At 40.3% G+C, this 27,352-nt stretch overlaps 2 protein-coding genes across 3 annotated transcripts in view; both read left to right on the top strand.

Moving 5' to 3' along the window:
- Nucleotides 1-27,352, top strand: part of LOC135495312 (protein FAN-like) — a 137,043-nt gene that overhangs the window by 13,891 nt on the left and 95,800 nt on the right. The gene's annotated exons all lie outside the window — the stretch shown is intronic.
- Nucleotides 15,589-27,352, top strand: part of LOC135495337 (FMRFamide receptor-like) — a 94,819-nt gene continuing 83,055 nt past the window's right edge. The window contains exon 1 of one of the 2 annotated variants that reach the window (XM_064783821.1): nt 15,589-15,676. The gene's annotated coding sequence lies outside the window, so the exon portion shown is untranslated. The remainder of the gene's footprint in view (nt 15,677-27,352) is intronic. The other variant, XM_064783822.1, reaches the window with a different exon arrangement.

Genomic DNA, 27,352 nt, shown 5'->3' with positions numbered 1-27,352 from the left:
GCGTAAATTGTGGCAAAATGCTTGTCGATCTGGGGATCTAAATGTAGATCTGATTTAAGCACCGTACAAACTGATAATAATTGGCTTGATGGATTCTGGCACCTCGGGATATGCTGCCGCAGGAACTGACTAATTGATTGTCTATTATACTCAATCATTATCCATTACCAAAAAAGTGGGGAGTGGGATTTTCGATTTAAATCTATGTTAACCCTCTGTTTCATGTGCTAAGTGAATGGGAATATGGGAAAATGTATGAATTATTTTGCATTTTCTCTATCACTTTAATCAGGTTTTTTTTCTGCCTAGGGGTTGTGGCTAAAATAAAACTTGCAAGAAGATGCCGTATTTCCGATGTGTTGCATTTAATGAGTTGACATTTCAAGGCTTCTGGCAAGTTTCCACTGTAATCAAAATATTCATTGCTTCTCTCTCATGTGTCTCCTTCTATTACACATAATGAGATTTATGGGGAAGTCCTCTTCCAGGTTTGAAATGTGAACAGCATGTCAAATATTTTTATTTTCTGTTAAATTTTGTGATGGGAAATAATACTCTCAAGTGGTAGGTGACTGGGCAGCTGTATTAGGTGTAATGTCCTTAATTACTCCCTTGGTTCTTTCATGGTGAAATAGCAACCATCCACATCATTCTAATGAAGTGATCTACAACATCATAGAACATTTTTGCTCATGATTTCTTTCTGTCTTAAAACCTAATGTGCAGTGAGGTTCCTGAGTGCCGTTGTGCATCTATAAAGGCAAAAGCCTTTGCAATTAATTTGGTCGATAGTAGAATACCAATCGCATCTTGTTTATTCACGATATCTCTCCCTTGCCTCAAGACAATCAAAACATCAAATGATTCGATTAAGACTATTCCTTCTCCCTGCATAACAGCAAAAAACCTGGCAATGTTAGCAACTCTTGCCAATAACAGAATATATAACTATGTTTAGTGGGTTTGGTTTCCGATATGAAATTTTCTTCCTGTGACAGAGAGACTGACTCTAGGACAGTGACCAGTGTGTTCGGACCATTACCAGCTATTGCGGGCCTAGCCAATTAAGCCAATTAGTGCACCTGCTTAATTGGTCCTGGCAAGCCTAATGGAAAATGCATAGGAAATATCAATAAAGTTGGCTTTTTGGGCGGGGTGTTAAAATAATCCCAACTCCCGACTTCTGACACAATTCGATATATGTCTAGGTATTTACTGGCAAAATTTGGAGTGATTTGGATGGAAATTCGATGTGTCCATCTATAGGTTGAAAATTTTGGTAAATCTGTAATGCTTCACTCGTAGCCCGTAGTGTAAATTCCTGAGAAAGTGGGTTTTGGGGGCTTTTCTAGCTGCGCTAGCTCCGAAACTATACATTTGATACAAACTCCCGACTTCAGACGTGGTTGATATAACTCTTAGGATTATATTCCCAAGATTTCAGCTTTATTGGAGAAAAATTCATAGTGTCCATAGGGGGGTTGAAAATTGGAGGATTTTCAATTTTTTTCCCAACAAATATGCGAAAAATATTACTTTCCACCTAGAATTCATCAAAATTTCGCAAAATATCATAAAGTACTTCCTTGCAACAATCATTTGTGAAGCTTTCAAAACTTTTGGCTGATTTATTTGACCCTAAATCAGCAAAAACCAAACATTTTAGTGTTTGTATGCACCAATGCACAGGAGGCTAATTGCCAGATTAATTCACACCTTTCCAATCTCAAACAATAGGAATGATGGAGTCTCCCTCTATTCAAAACAGAGTGTGCTAGGCCCGCAATAGCTGGTAATGCCACTACAATTTTGAACCACAGATCTAAAACGGTTATTCTTTGAAATGGTAGCGGTCCCAAATGGTCAACTGGCTGGTCGGAATCAACTGTTAAGTATGCCATTTGGAACCACCTGCTTGAATCTCTACAATACACCCTTTGTAATACCATCCTTTGGAACCTAGGAGTTTGAATATTGATTGTCCAAGTTGTCACTTGGCTCTCAACTGAAAATTTTAAAATTGAGACCAGTCGAACAAGCACTTTAAAACATTGAGAGATCCAGCAGCAAAACATTAAAGACAGCCATCCAGTAATGGATGGGCAGACCTTGGGCAGGAACATGTCCCTTTTACCTTAACCTTATGTCAGATACAGCAGGTGTGCCGCAACCATCCGGATATACACCACTACAGACAGAATGTCTCTTGTATGGATGATTTGTCTTTAGTTTGATTGATACTTCTGAGCAATATAATCAAACTACTATAAGAAAACTGATCAAAGGAACTAAGGGGACCATCTAGGAAACGTTTAGTTATAACTGAGTAGCCCTTGGTACTGCAACAGCTGATTATTGTCGTACTTGGATATGGTTAAAAGGATTGATGTCAATATCAATGGACTGTAATACAATAAAGCAATAAATGAATGAATTGTTGTTGGCGACATTTAAACAGTCTTGAACATTTTTGCAATGACATAATTAGTAAAAATATCCGTATGGGCAACATCCATATGATTGAGAGAGTTTCCATCCTTAGTGGAGTAAATCCTGAAGGCTGCTGTACAGACACCTGTCTGGGTTCATCATCAACCTCCTTCTAACGACATGCAGTAATTAGATAAGAATGTCCTGTAGAATCATCTAATTGATGAGTTTGCTTCATATTGAGGTGACGGGTAATAAGTGTCTTGGCGGTCTGTCTGGCCGCCTGATGAGTTTTTCGTTGCCGTACCTCGGATAATCGTCATAAAGCTGGTCTGATCAGTCCTAAAGCTGATCATATTGAGCATTGCTTTCAATGAAGTAGGTCTTATGATCAAAACGTGACGGATGATCTTTACCTCAGCTAGACATTTTGCTCATTCATCTTACTGGTCGATAGATACTACCACCATTGAATGCTGATGTGATGGCATTCTGCGATAAGCCGTATCTTGTAGCTAAAGCATCGTCTGATTACGCATATCCTATCAGGACACTGTTTGTGGATTGACATTTTATAGGATAAGGTAAAGTAGAATATGGGAGTAACATGACCATCCTCAAAGATCCTTGACATTTCGAGGAAAAGTTGCATATATCTTCTCTATCACTAGATATTTTGTTATTCTTTTGCTCATCAACTTTAGAAGTTGGAAGGCCTGCAAGATTCTCGGCAATCTGGGGAATTCATTCTCCAGGGTGGTCATGCAGATGAGCATCTAGCCAGATCTGCATGATCAGTGAATGAACTCCGCAAATCTATAGTTTGTGCATCAGATGTGTGATAAAAAGAATCGGTTTGTGCTAACCCTCAGCTTATATTTCGAATTATAAGAAACGCAGTGACCACATTTGCATTAAGGTTTTGGGTGGATGATCAGCATTGTCCTAACTCAATTTAGCTTTGTGTTCGTTAGCGTCTTAACATGTAACAAACATAAACAGATGACGACAAATCACATTAAGGCTGTGATGAAATGCTGGGCTATCCGATGCCTGGGGTCAGGAGAACGCAGTCACCCGTGTTTTTATCTGGTTTAGATGGCAGGGAGATTGGCTTCTGGACTGATTGGGATGGCAACAATAGTTTCTTTGTTCATTGAAGTGAAACAAGTTTCTAAGCTCCTTTGCCTCAGGGAGGATGATGTTACTTTAACTTTTCGGACAGAACGTTGGATGGAATTTCAACCTTTTTTCTGACTGAAGGTCGATGATGACACACTGGAGGTATTTTGGGTTGGTCCTGGGCTTGGCCCTGGGTTAGGTTATGAGTCTACATATATATAGAAATCAATAGAAATAAATAATTCATACAAAAGTTATTGAGTTTGTTTGTCGTCTGCTGTCGGGTAATGAAGTCTTATGACAATTTCATATCGAAATTGTCTCGATTAGATAGCATAAGTTCTTGATTGAGTTTGCAAGCCTTAATCTTCTGATCAATGATGACTATATTCAATCTGTCTATTCAGGAAGCCTATGTCCGCTTCTCCTCTGACGCACTAATAAATACCGTATTCAGACTCACTTATAGGTAATATAGACTACTCGTCCTCATCTTTGTCAACATGCTAAATGCGCAAGTAGGGAAAAGTGGTTTAGGGATGGCCCTTTAGTGAAATACAATAGATGCTGATTTAAGAATGATGTATTAGTTGTAGGATATCGGATGCTGTTGTCAATGACATTTGATATTTGAGCTATTGGGTGGGACTCGCATGTGATCAGAGGGGCACTTACCGATGTTTACAAGTACAACAAGAGTACTAAAAGCCTTTTCCTATACTTGTAACTGCCATACTTTCTCCATTAAAGGACCAATGGAGTTCCTGAGAGTGTTATCATCGAGCTGTCGACTGCCCAGTCACTTCCTTGACTATATTATTATTTTCAATCAGAACATTGCTCATAAATGATACAAAAACTGGTGGGTTTATCAGACTTATTGGTATTTCCATATTATGAAATTTAAGTTATCTTACGGTATTGTTCATCAGTCCAAAGTCATCATGATTACTGATATTAACACAGATTGTAGATAATAATGACTTGTTTCAATATCAAAATAGGTAAATTTGATGCTTTGAAATTGTTAAAACGTGACAGTACCTTTTTTAAGCCTTTTCACTCTTAACATATACATTACGTGTTTAAGGCATACACACCAATTGAAAAATAATCAATGCCACTCTTTATCAGTGAGGTTTGTAACCAGGGCCCGGTTGTTCAAAAGAAGAAATACATTTTTAAAGATAACTTAATGTTAAAATTCCTAACTTGGCATTAAGATAACGTCAAGTTTTATTTTGAGTTGTTCAAACAATATTAGCCTAACATTAACGTTATCTTTAACGTTAGATTTAACTTAGCTAAAAAACTCAAAGTTAAATCTAACGTGATCTTTAACTTGGCGTTGATATTTAACTTAACATCAATGAAATTTAACTTCTTTTGAAAACCGGGCCCTGTTTGAAAAAGATAGTCAGCTCAAGGGGAAGGACATACAGTGTAGTTTGAATCGCCTCTATGGTCGTGGTACAATCTCCGAGGCAGCAGGCTGCAAAGGGGTTAACAATCTTCTATGCGAATCTATTCTATAGCGGTCCTCCTTGCATTACTGAGTATGAAATCAGCAGTTCCCAAGTGTCTGCTTGAGGGCTGAATGAATAAGTATACTGATAGAGAGAGTGATACATCTATTTGCATAGGTTACACATCAAATTCAATTTGTCCCTACATCTACAGACACATTGTTCTCTTAAGGCAACATGTCATTCGATGATGCTAGCTGCTAAAAATTTCCCATCACTTCTTTGAGACCTGATCAGGTGACCTTCTATTTTATTTTGCTGCATGATTGAAATTCATATCATGGACGTCTTTAAGGAATTGCATTTTTTGTTCTGCCACGTTAAGTTGGGTTCCGGTTCTAAGACAACACATTTGAATTAAATTTCGATCTCTTTTTAGCTCACCTTTCATGGGAGCTTATACGATACCGTGGCGTGCGTCGTCGTCGTCCGTCATTAACTTTTGACAAAAGATTGGCACGTTTCTTAACCATTTGACTTAGAAGGTTTATACTTGGTGTGTGGGTACCCCTAGGCAAGACCTTCTTTCAAAATGAAAATAAGCGCAATTTGACTGCTTGACTGCCATATAGGTGGCGCTCTTTGAAAACCTATTTTTGACTATATCTTATGAACGCTGCTAGCTAAAATCATGACATTTTTACCGTAGATGCATCTGATAAGGGTGTTTGAAATATAACCTGGGTTTGCACTCCAAAGCCCCAAAAAATGTGACAAAACATTTACAAATGGACTATATTAATGCGAAATAACAGAAACACAGTAAAGGAATCCATGATTGCCAATTCAGGTATGATTGAAAGATCATGGACTGTAGGTTTTGGTTAAAAGGTCTGATATAAAGGCCCTGACTTCTTGATGAAATTTCATCCTCACCCTGTCGGTATCTTCGCTCAGTGAGGGTTGATATAATCTCATCGCCTCAGCAGCCCATTCAATCCAAATTCATCGCGTAGGTGAAAACCTGATTTTTCAATTTCCTTAATTCTTAAATTGAATTATCTCATCTCACGGTAGCTGCAATCCCTTTGCGGTTATATCAAGGATTATTAACGTAATTGGATCAATTGAGCATGCTCTTTTCACGTCTGACGTCGAGACTAAAGGTCAGTTTCATATTGGAGTGACTGAATATTGGTATGTTTATGGAAAGCAGTTTATGATGCATATTTTCCACTCTACTGAGGTACAATTGTGTTCAGTTTTCAGCGTCGAAGGGATGAGTAAATTGATTTCTCAAGTAAATTGCAAGATTGTGGTAAAAGGATCATTCCGAGCGAATTATACGCCATGGAGAACGGCTTAATAGTGTTGTGTTAAATTGCTTACTTTGGGCGTGCTATCTGGGAATGTTTGGCAAAGTAGCAATCCCTAAGTGGCTGCTCATTTAGTACCATATACATATGCAATAAGGGGGTGAGAGCATTGGTAACGTTTAGGTCATTTTTTACCAACCATTGTATCTTTTATCAATGAAAGTTGAGCACTTTCAGGTATGAATAGTGAAATCTGCGATGATATGCGCGCTGCACCTTTCAAAAGCAACTTTTTGCCCAAAATTACAATCGTGCAAATATTCAAGCATGTCGAAAAATTGATGTGCAAAAACAGGGAGGGAATATCGCCGAAATGTGCTGTCAAATAAGAAAACCAGATGGACTCCATACTCTCACTTTTACATCAGCAGGAGTAATCTTGTCATTTAGCAGGCCATATCCCCAATAATCCCCTTTAGGCATGTTAGGTGGTCATTTCATCCAGTCCCCTGCTTATTAGTGCTGCGCAATTATTCAGTCTAAGGGAAACTGCAGGGAATGGAATCCAATGAATCAACGTCATGTTGACTTGACCAGGATTGGGTGCGCGACAGTTGTGCGAAGTGTTATTACCTCCTATATAGCCGATATGAGATCAACCAAATGTATTGAGGTCAGAACTTTGGGTCTGTGAGTGACAGGCGCCATGCTAATCAACAACTTGGGATTTAGTTTGAGGGATGTCTGCCGGATTATTGTTGGCCAATTTGTTCAGTGATATGATCATATTGACCGGCTGCTAAATGCCTCCATGCGTCTGTGTGTCAAAGTGTTTGGCTTCACTGTGTTATTCAGTATGCCTGCGACCCTTGAACAAACTGCTCAACTGGCCTATGGCGGAATGATATTTGGAATCATGTGATAATTGAAAAGATCAAACTATTTGCAATAATTGTATCAAAATGAAATTACTTCCTCTTTGCAAAACTTGAGACAGGGTGAACGAGTGATGCCGCCGAATGAGTTTGCGCTCCACTGAGGAATCAAAGATTAGTTTGTCCAAATTAGTTTGACAAATTTTGGCAAATGCAAAACATTGACGGTCAGTTTCAAAATATCACCTGAGCACATGGCCCTTTGGCCTCTTGTTGTTTAAAAGAATACTTGATATTTGCAATGCATTCTCTTTGCAGGTAGGTTATTTCTTCGTGATGCAACCTCACTTCCATCTCTAAATGAAGGTAGGGTTTAGACGAAATGTTAGATCTGGCTGGAAAATTGCAACCCTTTGGAACCAGTGACTGCAGGACTGGTGATGTTATGCACATCGGCATTGTCATACGAGATTAATCTGATTGGTTTCAACGTTGGCTGCATCCTATTAACAAATATTTGATTGCATGGTTATTGACCATTATTTTGTAGAGTTTCTGTACTTCTAGTTTCAGTTTCTGCGTAAGTGTCTTGTGAGAATGCAGGACTTCAAGTGAATGATGTCTGTGGTCTGTGTGTGCTTGTTTTCCCGCAATTTTCCCATTATGAAATGTATCAACTCAATTTTTCATTTCACTTCTCAATTTGTGCATCACATGCAGCCTTTATGTTAGATTTGATAGTAGTGTGCATTATCTGAATATTTGTGAAATATTCTTGTGCTTGTATTTGTTTCAGTTCCCATTTAATTGTTGCAAGAGTGTTGTCTTGCACTCAAACAACAGTTTGTTTGAGCATGTTGAGTGCAAAACGACTCACTCGATCGTTTCCCATTTAAATTTCAATTGTTGATAGATTATTTTCTTGGATTATAAATGTTGTTGATCTCATCGTGCATCAGTGATTGCAATTTATTTATTTCCTGTCTGTGTGTAAATAGTTTGAGTTTCAGAATGAATTGTCTGTTTGAATGTAATGTTGCCTTATTCCTCCTGTCAATAAATTGTACTTTTTTTGTATTTTGTTGATTCTTTTACAAAGCTTGTATATATATCCTTGTGTACTTTCGTATTAACCTGATCACCTCATACAAATAGTTAACTGTAAAAAGGGTGATGTAAGGAGCATTTCTGTTTTTAGGTCATCTGTCTGTCCATGGGTCCATCCATCCATCCATCCATCCCTCCATCCATCCATCCATCCATCCATCCATCCGTCCATCCGTCCATCCGTCCATCCATCGGTCCGTCCTTCGGGCCGTCCTTCCGTCCATCTATGCGTCGGCCAGTCGAAAGTCAGCTGAGCTGTCAAATAGCTATTCGAGTGGCGTCTGTCTCTGTCCATCCGCCAATCCGCCAGTTCGTCCATCTGTCCACCGGGGCACATTTTGCTGATAGAGTTGAATGATGGAAAGTTATTTCGTACTTAAACATGTTAAAAGTTTCGCATGGGACAGGAAACAAACAGAATTCAAATGCAGACCGGAAGCAGCTGCCGGAATGAATAGAACAATTCTGTCCGAGCATATCTTTTAATGATAATCAGGATGTACTATTGAGTACAAAAGCAATAAAAAGGAATTTATTGCTGGAAGTGAAAATGAGGTATTCAGTGAAGGACTTCTTTCCTCAAATTTGATTCGATCGTTATTTGTGATGTTTATTGGACTTAAGTTGCGATGGTAGCGATGTATTACTCAGCCCTGTACTCTTCAGTATATTCAGCAACAACTAATAAGGCAAGTGGACCAACTCTGCAATGTGCCATGTACTGTAAATATGATAAACTTCAAAATTTTGCGAGTGTTTTTGGTGAATTTAACCTTGATATACAAAAATAAAAGCATGAAAAAAAATTTGATTGAAAAATCTGTAAGAAATTTCATAATCCCGAGAATAAAATTCATAAAAGTGATATTTTTCAGAAATTTTAACAAATTGCAAAATAAATAGTAGCAAAATTGTTGCTGTTTACAGTATCAAATTGTTGGAAAGTTGACTAACTCAACAACATTTCGTCTAGATGCATGTTGGTTGTTGTTGTTCTTTTTTATGACTTTGCTGTCCTACCAATCCTCCACCACTCGCATGACAAAGCAATCACTTGTGGCGAGTTGGCATGTCACAACTCATTTATCCCAGGAAGTGCTTGATCCAATTCAGATTGCGTGATGCAAAGTTTACGAAAAATCCATTAAACTAAGAGCAAAGTTGATTTGTTAGCTTCATCGTTAATGGATTTGTTGAATTTCCAAATGCAATTAGCAAAAAAGGTTTGGGCGATTCTTGACGTAAGTGAATGTTCTTTCTGTACTTAACAACCTCAACGGATTATTGCAGTGGCCGTGAGCATCAATAATTAATGTGAAACTATAGTGACTCCATTCTGCTAATCTTAGGAACATCAGAACTCTTTCAAACACCAAATATCGGATGTGGCCATGCAGACCAAAGGTTACAATGTCATCCAAGTAATTATTTTACCATTTTGTGGAGGAGTTCTGGTGTTTCTTAATTAGATTGGCAAAATGGAGTCACTATAGTTTCACCTAAATCAACTGGTAAAATATCGATTTAACTAGAGTATTTATCCATGTAGGAGAGGCTGTGATAAATCCAGAAAAATTGTCTGCCTACTGCTGTATGCTATACTACAACTGCATTCTTAGAAGATTTTCCCAAGCTTGCTGGCTCATCATTGGATTCCCGCTATGTATTGATGTGCCAAAAAAGTCCTTGGAGCAAGTAAACAGATAATCCTTTGAAAGTCTTTGAAATGATTGATCAGATAACTTTTAGGTAGATTTGATATGCCACAAAGCAGCTGTAGTTGAACATGTTTGACCGATAGACCTGTCATTTATTGAGCAAGAATAAGCTTTAAAGGCAAAGGCTGGTGCACTTTGCATCTAGATAGGACATATTTCTGTTCAAATATCTCAATATTGATATTAACATTTCATTCGATTTTCCTAGGCTTATTTTGTGCATAAAGTGACAAGGTGTTTGGATTTTTAAAGGTTTTCTGCATGGTGGTGTGTCCTCCTGAAACCATACTGATGAGCCTAGCGTTTTGGCTCATAGACCTACATAATTGACATTAGAACTTTACAGTGTGTCATTTTAATTAACCTCGAGGATGATTGTGAAATTCAGGGTTTTTAAAAAAGCTTTAAGCTTGATCTCAGGACAGAGACAAGAAAAACTCATTTCAAAGAGAGAAGAAATTGTTGATAAGACGGCTAAGACGGCAGTGTTGCAAAGTTGTTGGCCCCTGAAGCTATATCAGCAGACAGAAAATGAGATATCTATCCCGTCTTCTTAATAATTTTTTTTTCACCATCGCTTGGGGAAATGCTTTTGATTAACAACTACAATAAGATGATTATCTCCTTTAGCACCTTGCAAGTTATTAATACGTTCACAAAGTGGTCATGCGGACGAACAGAGCTGGTGGCAATATTGGTAACCGTTCTCACATCAAAGTTTTGCAGGAAATATCTGAAACTCGGAGATGATTATTTTGTTGTGGTATGCTGTATTGCCTTGAGTGAATGTTGCCTTGAATGAATAGTAGGGACTTCTCCCTTTGAAGGCCTAATGATTTTTGCTGCCATTCAACAGCTTCGAGTGTCCTAATTTGTCCCTCGAAATGTTTAAGACAACTGCTCGGCTGTAGGTCGATGAAGCTTGCCGACATGTTTCTGGCAGATTGGTAGTTGCCAGAGCAGTCGATTGGCTGAAACACACCATGTGATGTAAGGCAACACAACAACCCCCCCCTCCCCGAGTTCTTTAAGCACTTCACTAAATACTTTATATTGACAGAATATGAAATACTCAAAATGTTGCAACACCAAGTACACATATATATATTTCAGCAATATTTCAACTTCACAGAAATAGGTCTGATTTTAACACAGGATGCACATTTTTTTTGTTGAAGTGGCTGATCAAACTGCTCAAACTTCACTAAATACTTTATATTGACAGAATATGAAATACTCAAAATGTTGCAACACCAAGTACACAAATATATTTCAGCAATATTTCAACTTCGCAAAAATAGGTCTGATTTTAACACAGGATGCAATTTTTTTTTTGAAGGGGGCCAATCAAACTGCTCAAACTTCACTAAATACTTTATATTGACAGAATACGAAATACTCAAAATGTTGCAGCACCAAGTACACAAATATATTTCAGCAATATTTCAACTTCGCAAAAATAGGTCTGATTTTAACACAGGATGCAATTTTTTTTTTGAAGGGGGCCAATCAAACTGCTCAAACTTCACTAAATACTTTATATTGACAGAATACGAAATACTCAAAATGTTGCAGCACCAAGTACACATATATATTTCAGCAATATTTCAACTTCGCAAAAATAGGTCTGATTTTAACACAGGATGCAATTTTTTTTTTGAAGGGGCCAATCAAACTGCTCAAACTTGGGTCATGGAATTTGATGAATTAATGCAAATGAGATCTGCTTCATGGATATAGTGGAGGTTTGACACTTTGATCATGCCTATGGGCAGATAGCTGTTGCTGTCAATGAACTCATGGCATCATTAACATCATGCTTTGATGGTCCAAGATGGTTAATCAGTTTTTCCTGCTCTATTGAGCAACAGGCCTAAGGATATATTGTGTTGTCTTCAAGTCTGACAGAGCATGCTTGAAATTAAACGAAACGTTGCATTGTAATTTCAGATTGTCGGATTGCTCAAATTACACAGTATTCCCTTGAGAATCTGTTGAAATTGATGTTGCTGTTACAGATCATCGTGAAAATGTATGACCGCAAAAATGAAAATCTAAATGAAATAACTGTTACGGGATGGTCAAAGTGCTGAAAGTTGCAAAAGTTGCAATTTAAAAAAACCCGAAATGAAATGGCTGCAAATATTTGTTTCCAGTATTTGGTGTCATTAAAGCTATTATGCTTGCATAAGAGACAAGACCCTCAGGCTATTACAGTATGGAGAGGTATGATGTTCAAAAAGTAAGAAATTTGGCCTAGCGCCACCTCAAATCTGGTCATCTGTCAGTTTCTTTTTTTTCTACCTTTCCAACCCTGGTCAGGGTTGGGGAAAGTTTGCCAAGAGATATCCAATGCTTCAAAATTTGATATCTCACCTTGCTCTTGATGTGGAAATGTCTTCAGGGGAGTTTACACATGTTACATGTGTTGATCCAAACATGCCAATCAAAAATACTTATACTGTGCTTGGAAAACATCCTTGGAGCCTTAAAAAAATTCTTAGGAAATTCTAGTTTCTTTGAAGAGGGTCCAAGTGTAAAGTTTCGATTCAGGCTTCAAAATGCTTTCTGTATAATTTGGCAATATCCCTTAACATCAGTATTGATATTACACTTGGGTCTTGTTTCTCATAGATGCTGAAATGTCTTCCAGGAGTGAAGTGTGTCGTTTCAAAGGTCACAAAATGCCTTTGGAGAAATGACACGTTGGGAAATTTGAGAATAGAAAGAGGTGGTTGTTTCATTTAGGTAGCCCAATAGGTAAAGTTTCTACCAAGGCGCAAAGATGATATCTGTTTATTTTAACAAATCACTGCTGGCCTCATGTTGTTTTTTGGCAGATGATAAAAGTTTATATCCTAAAGTTTTTGGAACCTGAAACTTCCCACCGGTTGATCCAAAATTGCTGATCGCTCTTGGAAATCGCAGCACTGTGTTTCTGCTTCTTTTGTTTGTCTAGAAAATGGTGCCTTGTCTTTGTCATTTTAGAGAATAAAGGACTACTCTGGTCGGCTTGATTTCAAAGGAGGTTTTAAAAAATATTGTAATTGCATACCAGCTGAAACACAGCAACCATTTGTGATGCAGATTATCCAACTGCATGTTGGGTGAAAGCAAGTAGTATTGAATACATCACGCAATGTAACTTTTTTCTCGGCGACAGGTTTTCTACCGGAGAACTACATTTACAATCTGCGAGAACGTTCATCTGATAGTGGAATAGTGTAACGATAAACAAGTTATTTTTTACACGATCAGTGTTTATCATCACCTTGATGTTTCAAATGGTTACACCGTTCTTCTTCAGAGGTTGATGTCTGACCGCTAGATGTCGTAGCAGCCAGACCCTGATCCCATACATGACTTAGTCTGTAGCCCCCTTCGTCCTAATTCATAATGCTCAAATCTACACAATGTATAAGACCCAACTATAAAACTAAGACCCCCTCTGAAATCAGTGATGTCCTATCATAACTTGGCATCTGTGGGTACACTTTTGAATATTTGAAAATCTATGAAACTAAGCCCCCCTTATCCTGAACCTCATGGCCAATACTTCCTGTAAATGTAGGCGGGGGTCAAGGAAACTACTGGCGGCTATTGGTAATAAATTACCTCAATGATGTGCAAAAAGATGAAAGCTTTGGTAAGCATTGTTTTATTAGTGTAGCTTTTGACTGGGAAGATCAAGGGAACTAGAAAAATTAGATTAATCTTATTTATTGGGTTATTTGGATAGAATACATCAAGAATTTCGTACAAGGCCCAGAATGATGTTCTGTTAGCTCAAATGTCAAAGAGAAAGCTTTGTCAAGAAATCCATTAAAGGTCAAGGTGGATTATCCCTTCAGTATGCTGGTTCTTTTCCGGTTTCATTAGTAAACTATTTCTCTCTTTGACGTTTATCCAATTGCGTTGCAACTCTTTGATAGTAGAGAAACATGTTATTTGGATGCACAGTTAGTTCCTGGCATGGGACACTTTTTATACCTCCAGAGTGCACCTGAGATAGAACTTTACCTCACTTCGATAGTACAATGCTAACGACATTGCCAGCGTCCTCGTGGTATTAGGGTTAAGAACAACACCCCGTTCCCAGCCTCCACGCAGCGCATTGACAATGCATCAATCCACGCAAAGACGACCGTTGGATGATTCCTGATGAGTGATTGTTGGGAACACAGAACTGCAAGTTCCAATGAACACATAATCAATCACGCTCATCAACTTATTCCCTGTAGTTCGCCAAAATAACGATTAGACACGGGCAGCATGCAGTTACTCAATGGACAAATCAATCAGCAAAAAATGCCATGTCAGCTCTATTAGGCCAACTATAAAGCCACATCTGTTTTAGGACTGTTACATGCAAAATAGGTCTTTTGTACAGGTGCTTCTCAACCAGCGTAATTAGGTGGACACTGTGTTTAGTTGTGAATGTCCTTTTTGCAATTATCTTCTCTAGATGTTGTGATATCATTGCACAGTAAAGGTCAGCAAATGATACGTCTGGCCGTGTATCGATTTGGTTTTTTTTTCTGCGGTGAAGCCAGCAGGGTACATACAGTTGCTTGCTTATTCGATCAGTCATGGGCACTTTGTAGCGAAACACAAAATCTACCATAAGTCCCTTATTTTAAAGTCGGTTTGTCACCATATTTTCATGTTAGAGTTTACTGGTAATTATACACAGACTCCTTCCCAATGAGGCAGCATTGTTTATTTGTGAACATAAATCCTAAACACGGGTCCTCATAAATGTTGAGATGATTGGCAAGTCAGCACGCCAAGCCACATTGGGAATATTGGGCTGTTTGCCAATTCAATGTGGACATAGCGGTCCCAGTCGGGAAGTTTTGGTAGTTGTCCAACTTGTATTGGTCTTGGGGAATCATATTTGCATACCTTTGGTTCTAAGTTATTCTAGCTCTTGTTATGTGGGGAGGCTCAGGTCAGGTGGGAGGGGTTTGAATTGGATATCTGTAAAATATGTGCATACTCAGCATAGCAAATGTGACCATTGCTCCTATATTCTGGTCATTTGATTCATATTGGTCTTAGGAAATAATGACTTGTATACCTTGGGTCCTCAATTATTCGAGCTCTGGTGGGGATGCTTAGGCCAATTGGGATGGTTACCACTGAAGTAAGAAAATCTATGATCAGCTTTTGCTGAAGCTGCCCAACACCCCTGATACCATGATATTATTAGAGGGGCTCCATCAACTGAATCTTGCCTTTGGTCATTTTCAAAAGTTATCACCGAAATCAATCCAATTCGAGCGACTCCATCCTCATGGTCTCATTCCAATGCACCTGTTTACATGACTCATTACAATCTGAATTTCAACTGAACCAACCGAACATAGATTTGTTGTGACTCATTCCTGTAAACCCAAAAAATATAAAACATATGGCTTCTATATCCCTCCCCCTAAACCGTCTATTACATTTTGAAATCTGAACCACCCTTGCAACTAAATCAAGTACCTTGCACCATTATTTGATAGTTTGACCAAACCAAACCAGGTGGCTACAGTCTAACAGGTAGTGAGACATGGAAGTCTTGAATCTGTTTGTCTAACTCATAACTCTGTGACTTGCATAAGAATAGAGGACTAACACTTGACAATATCACGAAGGTAGGGAATCGTTTCCTGATACCACTTTCTATATAAATTTTCTTTGTTTTTTTCCGTCCGATTTTCTGATTGATATGTCTTTTGTTCTCAGAAGAGGACATTATTTTTCACCAATTTTGATATTTGCATTAGGTGCATCAGATAATTAAACCAGTGATCCCATATGTTTAGAAACGCAGGAATGTTTTTCTTCTTTAGCTAATAACATTTCCATATCATAGTTTGTTTGTTTTCTGTCAGATTAACTGAGGGAGTTTATCATGTTTATGCGCAATAAATCAAAACTCAAGGTTTAGCACAACTTTAAAACTGCTTGAGTAGTTTAGTAATTATTTTTGAATAAAAAGTAGTTTTTCTTGGAGGCAAATGTACAACTAATTCCTTCTACCAGTTCTTGCTCATACCTAACACATCAAGCCCTGCTGAATCATTCAGCAGCAATGAAATTGCATTTCTGCCATGAGGCACACTTCTGGTCTTGGTCCCTATGTAATCTCTCAAACTTACAGCAGTATACAGTAGAATCCCTCTATTTAGGACATCCATGTGTCTCTATCACCGCATCGCCTCGGGATAACTCCTGTTAAGTTGCGAACCTTACAAAACACATATCAGGTCTGGTGGCAGAGAGACTGCTTAAGTGATTCCGCAAGTGCTAGAGTTCAGGGGAACTCAGGTATTTGATATTTTTACAGGGTGCCACGAGTTAAAACATATCAAGTCTCAGTGTTTTTCTGTGGAAGTAAATCTTAGTGTTTGATACCAAGCCAGCTTTTACTTGGTAAAATTAAGGCAGCACCCCTAATGCCTGAACTGACATGCACTTCTCAACTCTTATCTGCCTCATGTCATGGCCTTTTCGTTGGGTGATGACAAAGCAAATTTCACTTTTGCTTGCGAGTTGTCTGGTTCTGTTAATCAATGATGTTGCTTTTACTGCCCCAGGGATCACTCCCATTAAGTGGCAAACCTCAAAAATACGGATCGGGTCTGGTGGAAGAAAGACACCTTGAATTGATCAATAAGTGCTAGGGTTGGAAAAGACCTAGGGTTGGGGAACATCTATGTTGTGAGAGTTCTGTAGGGATGTTTGTGTGGGGTTGGTAAAAACAGCAGACAATTGGTTTTTCCTGTTTGGGTACCACCCTTTGTGTTACTTGCTCATAGCATTCAGTTGGTTGAATTAGGATAGTAACCCTTATTCCTTTACAAAACATGACACGCTGTCTTAAAACATCAATTGAATAGGTTAAAATCTGTTGTTGGGGTCTGGTGGGAGAGAAATTGAATGGATTTAAATCTGCATCCTTTAATCTTTTCAAGTTGTTGGGGTCTGGCTGGAGAGTGATTGAATGTGTTGAAATTTACATCCTTTAATCTTTTCTGGTTGTTGACTGGTACTGCATATTTGTTATGTTCGTATACAGTTAAGATAAAGCTGAAAGTGACATTCCTCAGTGATTGATGAGATTTCTGCTGTTAATTGTATAAGTAAGTGCTTAATCTACATTCTATTCACGGATCTCATCATGATAAAAATCTTCTCTCTACCCCGAGGTTTAAGAGCTTGTGCTTTGTTAGGCATAGGACGTTATACGGACCTTAATTTTGTCGCTACCTCTCGTAAAACTATTCCAAACACCTTTTTCCAATGAGAAGTTGGTCTTTTCCACCCCTTTGATACACAATTCTGTTGAGAACATGGCAATATATTGGTCTTTTTGTCTTTGATATAAGGTGCAATTGTCTGGTTACTATATCAAAAACAAATTTTTTCACTGTCGGTGACAGCGCAATTTCAGATAATCGGATACCTGGTACAACCTGGAAATTGATTGGAAGATGTGAGACAACATGATGGTGGTAACTAGAGAAGACAAAGGGTTAAATTCTGATGGTAATAGATTTTTTGGTTGCAAGACGCTAGCGATAACCTTTCATCCCAACACAAATGTGGGACACATATCACTGCTCCGGCTTGATAACCAAATACTTGTACGTAAATATCATTGTTATCCTTGGGTGCGAAATGATGGATAAGGTCAACTCTATCGGGCAACAGTAGAATTGATCTGACGCAAGTGTCGCTTAGATTATTGGGAAAATGGCCATCGGCTGTCATTTGGATGGTGATTTTGTGTTGATAATGGCTGGTTGGTGTTGGGTTTCTCTGGAGAGTGATCCTTCTTTGAAACCATACAAGTTGACACACAATACGTCGACTTGCGTCACCAGTGCTGTCTTGCATCAAATTGCAAGTCCATGTGGTTAGCTTGCAGTAACTTTCCTTTGGCTGCTGTGTTAAAAGTTGACATTACAGTTATTTGCCCTTGCCAGTTTTGGCTAATTGACCCCCAAAAATATTAAAATTCTGGCCTGGCACTAATGAAATTTGCTGTCGTCCAGTATAAAAGGTTGCGATGCAATGACCCAATGTATCAGAAAATGTCAACAAATGTTCTATAAACTGTTTGTGCACATATCATCTACTAATTGTCGGGGTAGGACTGTATAATTACTCAACTCTAACTCTTGTAATTCAATAAAACTGTCTATATTCATCTTCTCATCATAATATTCAGGTTTCTTTTCTTCATGTGCTCACAGCATCTCAGATGTCCTCCATCATTTTTTCTCAACACACTCCCCCCAGTGCTGCCACCTATGCTAATTACCTTGAACTACAGTGTGTCCCAAAAAACTAAACTTATACAGGTTGTCCCAATGCGACATACTCCCCTCTGAAATCTGAGCACCGAAAATTTCACGCTTACTGCAACACTGGCTAAAATATTGAAACGAATTATGCGAAATACCAACTGGCAAATATCGCTTGAACTATTCTCTCTACTCGTACTCCACAATTCGAATAAAGTATTTACTAAGTGAACGAAACCCTTAGTTGTATTTTCTTGTATATGTTGTAGTTCTCAATGCTCATAGAATGTCTCTAGTCACAATACTCCACTAACATTGGCTAATCTGGATCTGAATCGCTTTCAACATCCTCTGGCACAATGGTGGTCTCCAATAGCCTCAGCTTCTGTACTGGACGTCTCATCAATCCCGATTTCGTCTTCACCAGTACTGAGCGCACAAGACCGTCTCGTCCTGGAAAGATCTCCTCCACTCTTCCAAGCTTCCAATCCAGCTTCCTGGTGTTGTCCTCAGCGACTAGAACAACGTCTCCCTCATGAAGGTTATCTCGAACCTCAGTCCACTTCCTCAGTTGGTTCAGCTCAGTCAAATACTCCTTCGTCCATCGATTCCAAAAGATCCTTGACAGGTGCTGATTATAGGCCCATCTCTTGCTCACTGCGACGGTAGTATGGCCTGCCAATGAGGCATCAGGCAGAACTTGTAGGCTCCGGCCAATCATCAGGTGTCCTGGAGTGATAGGCGACCAATCCTCTTTGTCTGCAGAGACACTAGTCAGGGGTCTAGAATTCAGTTGTGCTTCGATGTCCGAGAGTACAGTCTGCATCTCAAGGTATGTCAGGTGTGCTTTCCCAAGCACTCTCCTCAGTGGTTTCTTGACGCTTTGCACGAGTCTCTCATAGAATCCTCCGTGCCATGGGGCTCTCTCCGTGATAAAACGCCATGTTATTCCCTTTCCTGTTATCTCCTCATTAAGCTTGTTCTTTCCATTCTTCTGTTTGTAAAGAATCCTCAGCAAGGTGTCTGCCTTTTTGAATGTCTTTGCGTTGTCAGAGAGAATGAATACACATTTCCCTTTGCGATTCATCATGCGCTGCAGCCCAGCCATGAACTCTTCTGTAGTAAGATCTGGTGTGAGTTCCAGGTGCACTCCTCTAGTCACCATACACGTGAAGATCAGAATGTAAGCCTTCGTTGTCTCATCTCTGGACATCTTTACGTATAAAGGTCCTGCATAGTCTAATCCTATGTGCGTGAAAGGAAGACTCATGCTCACTCTTTCCACAGGCAGCGGCGCCATCTTTTGCTCAATCTCCTCTGGATCCTTACAAGCCTTGCACTTGTGAAGAATGCGTCTCACTTCCTGTCTCCCATGAATAAGCCAGTACTTGTTTCTCAAGAAAGCCAGGGTTTGTGCTGGTCCTGTGTGTAGGTTAATCTGGTGGTAGTACAGAACTAACTTATCCACAAATCGGTTGTGAGCAGGCAAGATGATGGGATGCTTAGTTTCCTCCGGCAATGGGGCGTAATGAAGACGACCTCCCACTCGCATCACTTGATCCTTCTCGTCCCACTCTGGGCTCAATGGAGCCAGTTTACTCTCCATGGTGACTTGTCGTCCGGCTTTCAATTCCTCAATATCCTCCTGATACTTGAGCGATTGAGCCCATCTGATCCAGTGCAGCTCCTCCTGACGTCTGTCATTGAGAGTTGTTCCTGGAATGCTTTTCTCCTTGTCAGTTTCTCTCCCCTCGTTTTGATCTCTCCCCTCCTTTCGGGACCTATGGATCCTAATCCAACTCCTCACTCTGCTCATTACCCTGATGAACTTCCGGTATGATGAGAATTTCTCAATGTATTTCTCAGCAGCAGCAATATCCGTCTTGGCTACAGCAGCAATACCAATCTGACGAAGTTTGGGCTTGGCTTTCGAGTCAGCTATTTCCTCATCCTCCTTCTTGCTCTTCTCTTGTTCTGGCCACTGTTCTTCACTTTCAGTCAGGAAGGATGGACCATTCCACCACAATGAAGATTCAACCAGATTCTCAGCAGTAAGTCCTCGGGAACAAAGATCCGCAGGGTTCCATTTTCCTGGAACATGTCTCCAGTTGCAGGGTGGCACTAAGTTCTGAATCTCAGCTACTCTGTTTGCGACAAATGTTTGCCATTTGTATGGTGGCTTGCTTAACCAGTGTGTGACAACCTTGGAATCTGTCCAGCAATTCACTGAAGCAATCGGAAGCTTGAGCTCTCTTTCCACATACTTTGTTAACCTTGCTGTCACCAGTGATGCCATGAGCTCCAGTTCCGGGATGCTCCTCCTCTTTCCCAGGGGTGCTACTCTGGTCTTTGAGCTGAGTAGAGCAACGTGACGTCTCTCAGTTGAATCCTGGCTAGTCAAATAGACCACTCCTCCGTATGATGTCTCACATGCATCTCCAAAGCCGTGTAGGAAATATACTGGATCCTGGAAGTCAGCAGGCACAATACACCTCGGTATCTTGATGCTGTCCAGTAGTGTCACTTCAGATTTCCAGCGTTTCCACTCCTCCTCTATCTCCGATGGTAGCGCGTCGTCCCATCCTCCAGTTGTGACCCATGATTGTTGGAAAATTTGCTTAGCCTTGAGTACAAAGGGCGATAGCATGCCAAGTGGATCATAAATCCGATGGAGTTGTTTCAACACACTTCTCCTGGTCTCGATCTCCACATCCTCCATTTTGTCAACAAATGAGAACATGAGAACATCCTCCTTGGGTCGATATCTGACTCCCAGCGCCTTTGTTGAGATCTCTTCGCCAACCATCTTCTCTGTGAGCTCCGATGCGATGTCTTCCTTGGCAAGACCTGACAAAACTCCTGGTTTGTTGGATAGAAACTTCCTCATGTTCCATTCCGGGCTCAGAATCTCCTTCAGTCCAACTGCCAACTCCGCCACCTCATTATCCTCCTCATCTCCACTCAAAATATCATCCACGAAGATATTCTCCTCAATCTCTGCAGCAGCTTTTGGGTACTCCTCACGATGTGCCGCGACATGATCTAGCACAGTTTTGATGCTTGAGAATGGCGAAGACGTTAATCCGAAGGTGACTGTGGTCAATCTGAAAACTTCCGGCTCCTTATCCGTGTCCAAGTCTCTCCATAGGAATCTCTGGCTATCTCGATCTATCTCGTTCATACTTACCTGGAGGAACATCTTTTCGATATCCGCTATCAATGCAATTCTGTGGCGCCTGAATCGCATCAAAACTCCAGGAAGGTCAGGTTGCAGGGCAGGTCCTGGTAATAAGGTGTCGTTGAGTGATACTCCATCCCGGCCTCTCATCGATCCATCGAAGACGATTCTAACCTTTGTTGTCGTCTTGTCCTCTCTCACTACTGGATGATGGGGCAAGTACCACACACTACGATCCTCCGGCTCCTTTTCCTCACTCACTCGTTCCGCTCGACCTTTCTTGATCAACTCATTGATTTGCTCCTGGTATCTCGCTGACAATGTAGGATCCTTTTTCAGTCTCTGCTCCAGACTACCAAGTCTCCTCATTGCTTGTTGTTTGTTTGATTTCAGAATTTTATCCTTCCACTCCGGATGTTTCAACAATCCTGTCTCATAACCATCCTTGATCTTGATTGTTTTCTCCTTGTGCTGTCTCAGGGCTTCAGTCTCAAGCTCTGAGAGGTGCTGGTTTTTCTCATTTGGTAGGATCCCTATGTGCTCCGTCTCCCAGTGCTTGGTCGCGATGTCTATCTCGCTGGACAGTTGAAATGTTGAATGATTGACTGGCAACGTTGTGTGGCTTTCCTGATCAGCGGGACAGGTTCCGGACACGATCCAACCAATGTGACTCCTCTGCGCTGAAAGACTGTTTCCTGATCCAAAGACTCTCTTATCCTGTAAGATTTTCATTGAATCCTGGATTCCTAACAGAACATCCACCGATTGACGTTTTCTCGGGAACTCATCAGCTATCTGGAGGTCTCTCAGCTGTTCAATCTTTGACAAATCCTCATTGACTTCATTGATATCAGCACATGGATTTTCTAGAACATAGGCGATGATTTCGAACGTCTCTCCCTTCCATTTGGGTAGTATGCTCGACAAATGAAACTTGACTCGTTGGGTATCAAGTGTCATGACCTTTCCTCCTGCTAAGGTAAACTCTGCTGCAACTGGTTGACCATGCAGCTGCAAACTCCTTGCCATTCGCTTGCTGACAAATGTGGCTCCACTCCCTGAGTCAAAGAGAACTCGTCCATGTGCGACTGCATTCCTCGACTCCAATTTCGCTAGGCCTGTCTGTAACAGTACTTCACCATCTGTCTCTCTGGCTTTCACGAAGTAGTGGGGTGATTTCACGGTCTCCTCAGGCTTGTTACCATCTCCACTTGTCTCCTTTTCGCTCGATGTTTCCTGGTTGCTCCCAGTCTTGTTTCCTCCTTGCTTGTCGAAATGTAAGAGTGTGTGATGCTTCCTCGAGCAATTCTTACAGCTAGATGACCGACATGCATCCACAAAGTGAGTAGTCCGCAAGCAGTTGAAACATGCCTTTGACGCTTTCACTTTCTCAACTCGCTCTGACACAGGCATCGACTTCACTGTTGGACAACTTGATGAGAAGTGCCTAAGTTGACAGAATATGCACGATTCCTCCTTGTTGGGTTTCGGTGTCCTCTGAGATATCTGAAGAGCATGACCTGTAGGCTTCTTAGATTCCTTCTGGTAATCCTTAACCCACTTCTTCTCTTTCTCCTTCTCCTTCTCGGGTTTATCTCGTTTGCTTGGCTCCGTTCGCCTCGCAACCTTGACGGCATCTTGCAGCTTCTCCAAAAGAGTGTCGAAACGTATCGGTAATTCCGACGTCGTCCCCATCGACTTCTCCTCTTTGATTATCTCTCCATCCCATTTTTTGAGAAGTCCCTTTGGCAGTTTTGGTCGGACAAGGGCTGTAAAGATCCAGCTTGCCCTTACCACGTGTTTGTCATCTTCTGTTCGTTTCATGATGTAATTCCAGTTGGAATTAAGCAGGTTGTAGAGAGAATCAAGATCCTTTGCTGAGGGCGAACTGACAGCAGGCACTGCAGCAATCTCGTTCACTGCCTTCTGGATCTTTGTCAACACATCTCCGTACCTATTCTCCAAAAACTCAAGGATGTCATCTGAACTTGGATCCTTTAGTCCACTGATGAGTTTGGATACCTCTCCATCAACTAATGATATGACTATGTGGGTCTTTTCCACCTCGCTATAGCCTGGTTTTTCTAATTCAGTCTCTACCAGTTGTTTCCACTGGTCAAACAACTCGACATCACCTTTGAATTTCGGTATCTGAACATAACGCTTCTTGTGCGATAAGGTCCCTAGAATCCTTTCTAACTGATCACCAGAAATTCCTGTTTGTACTGATTCCAGGGTCTCCTTCATGGCGGCGGCAAAGTGCTCAGGTGTGAAAGTATCACTCGACTTCTCCGACGGGGTACGCCTCTCCTTCTCAGCATCCGCTTGCAGTTGTTGAACCATGGCAGAAATGTCGTAGTACTGGGTGCGATACCTCTCCTCTGACTCAGTCTCAACTCTCAAGGCTTCATCGTTCAGTTTCCCTAAATCAGGATGGAAGTCCACCTCAGTCTGTACGTCCTTCAATTCACCGTAGACCGCATTCAGCTCTTCCATGGCATTACCCGTTTTTCGCACGGCTGTCTCAAACTGGGTAACGCGATCTCCTTTGTCGTACAAGTTACATGCTTCCCTGTAATACCTTGTCACAGTGTTTTCCTGTCGAGTGTACTTCCCGCGACATATTTTGCGTTTATCACACAGTGATTGCAAGGTTGGTGGTTCACCCATGGTTGCAGTTTTACTCAAAACTCAAAACTCAAAAAACTCAGATCTCAGAGAGAATGACTGAAATAAGCACAGTAGCAATCTAAACCCTTGGAATTTCAGCCAGTTGATAAATTCCCTGTGTCAATATGACATGAACTCAACCCTGTAGTATCATGAACAGCATAGAGGGCAGCACAAGAAATTTCTCAAACCCCAGATAAACTCAGATGAAACGTTGCAAAATAGAACCTTAGGAAAAGTGTAGCTGTGAACACATGAAAGCGACAATACAAAATGGTAGCATAGAAGTTGGCTTGAAATGCAACTAAAATATGCAAGATGAATTGGCACTGCTAACACCGTACACGTTGGGTGTTATGAACTCGCAAAGTGATATTCCAAGTTTCACCAAGGCCTACTCATAAGCATGACAACGTAACAACAACTCGTGTGTTCTACTCAAGAAAGACGCAAATTCTCCACTTAACACTGATGTGGTAAACTTGCTAACACTGTAAGGTCACTCAAAACCCACAGTGAGACTCTAAACTCAACTCGATGTTGGCGTGTAGCAAGGTCAAATTACAACCTCTACTTACAGCGAAGATTCTCAATCTCGACTCAAGATAGCGTGCAGCAAGGTCAAATTACAACCTGTAACTGCAGCGAAGATTCTCAAACTCAACTCAAGTTAGTGTGCAGCAAGGTCAAATTACAACCTGTAACTGCAGCGAAGATTCTCAAGACCAAATACAGCTTTTAGTCAGAAGAAATACTCATAACTCGTAGTATGCAGTAGGTCAACTTACAACCTAAAGCATAGACTCATGTGGTGATTCTAGTACAAAGGCCTACTCAAACCTAGACTAGATGCTCAAAAACTCAAGACACAGTTACAATGTACATGTACAATGAAATCCCACAGTAAAAGGCCAACTTCTATACCAAATACTAGGCAAAGTTCATAAATTTACTCAATATCTGAAAGAGAATTCAAATATTAGTTCATGCATATCATGTGTGTGACAACAATGCACAAAGCTGGAATGTAGCAGTCCTTGGAAGATGGTGACTCGCTAACTCGGTAATGTCTCTTGGAATCAGAGGCTGGTGCTCGGTTCAAACAGTTCAGTTCATCAATGCAGCACGGCATGGACATCGGATGACCTTGAACTTGGGTGGAAGTGTTACTCGGATATTGAGCATAAATTGACGATGCTCAAAGATGACGACGATGCTAACAGCTATCGACGATTGCTCGATGTTGAGAACGACAGTTCTCACACAGGGACAAGGAACGAAGAAACTCGTTGATCGTCTGGCTTTGAGAACACAATTACTCGACAGTGTTCTCCGACTCGACTCGTTAGACGCTCAACACACTCTTGTGTAGGATCACATCAGCCACGAATTTGGCAAATGATGTGCGAATGATGCTCATCGACGATGTACCAGCTACTCGACAATGCTGGGATGTTGAGAACACGACAACTCGACAGTGTTCTCCGACTCGGTGACTCGACGAAACTCAAGCGTTGGTGGGATCAGCAACGACAGGAATTCGACAATCCGCGACCATCGATGTGACATACAACTGGACTTTGAATGTCACTTGACTCTTCCTCAGCATGCTGCCTGTGCTCAAAGCTCACTCGGATTTGAACTGACGTGGTGTTCCAAAATCCAAGGTTGATGGAGGGACAGCACAATTAATGTTCTCTTGTCGTCTTAACGGCATCCAAATTGCAACAGCAGTCCTTCATTTGGATGATTTCAGCATGCATATGCATTTGCACTGAGCAGCATACTAGCATAGGCCAAATGCACAGGCCAACTCTGTACAAAATGTACATGGATAGCACATGGTTTCTCACTTTTTACAGTTCTCAAATGTCACCTCACTGCTCCACTATCCGGTCGGTAAGAGACCTAATGTCGGGGTAGGACTGTATAATTACTCAACTCTAACTCTTGTAATTCAATAAAACTGTCTATATTCATCTTCTCATCATAATATTCAGGTTTCTTTTCTTCATGTGCTCACAGCATCTCAGATGTCCTCCATCATTTTTTCTCAACACACTCCCCCCAGTGCTGCCACCTATGCTAATTACCTTGAACTACAGTGTGTCCCAAAAAACTAAACTTATACAGGTTGTCCCAATGCGACACTAATGTCCTGGGCCATCATTAGGTTAGTTTATCATCCCTGCCCACATCACTTTTTCCCCCTACATCAAATTTCCTTTTCCATTTCCAAACGTAATCACCTAATGGGCGACTCGTGCATATTAAAAGGTTTTATTACCAGTTTGATTGCATTTCTGATGAAATTTCCTTTCTAATCGTACCAAGCATGTCTCTTTTGATTCATTTCATCGGATACTCTGCCCTTTTTTGAGTGGAGAAACTAGCTCCAGCAACAGTTGTGTTGAGTTGATGCCAAATATGATAGCAATAACATAAATTGTAATTTTTGGGTAGAAACTTACATTTACATTTGAATGAGTTGTAATTCAAAAAGTTCTTCATTACAAGTCTTTAGATATAGAATTCATTAATTGATCATTGGAAACGTTTAAAAAAGTCACGGCTAATTTTGATCAATTCTGTGTTGAGAAAGTCAAGAAAAACCATCTTAATTGAACTTTGTCTATTCGACATGTAAAAAAGAAAGAAAATTACTACCCACTCTCCAACCTCACTCACCTTAACTTAGGTGCAACTAAACAGGGTATTTTTTATTAACATGATTAAAAAAAACCCATACCATCAATGTAATATATGATAACTAGGATTGAAATCTATTTTCGATACTACTCTTAATAGGGTTAGAGGAAACTTTGAGGTTGAAGCACCTTTAGAAATTTCATTTTCTAAAAGCTGTGGCTGATGCTTTTGTGATTATTATTGATACGGTCTGTTTTGTAATCTTATTTGTGACTTTAAGAGTCTTAAAGAAACATTACACTGTACAAGTTAACTGGATTTTGACAAAGGAAAATGCCTTGCAGACAAATCTGAGATGTCTGACTGAAACTTTAACCCCTTGAATCCCTTGTACCTGTTGAACACCTCCCAGACATGGGGGTTGTGTAACATTTGAGAAAACTTGACTGAACTACAAAACTTTACATTCCTAAAATATGTTAAAGCCCTGCTGCAGTTTTGTTAGGAACAGATATAAAGGG

This window comes from Lineus longissimus, chromosome 11 (genome assembly GCF_910592395.1).
Source record: "Lineus longissimus chromosome 11, tnLinLong1.2, whole genome shotgun sequence".
NCBI lineage: Eukaryota > Metazoa > Nemertea > Pilidiophora > Heteronemertea > Lineidae > Lineus > Lineus longissimus.
Note: the sequence above shows the minus strand (reverse complement) of the source record. Positions and strands in the feature narration are given on the sequence as shown.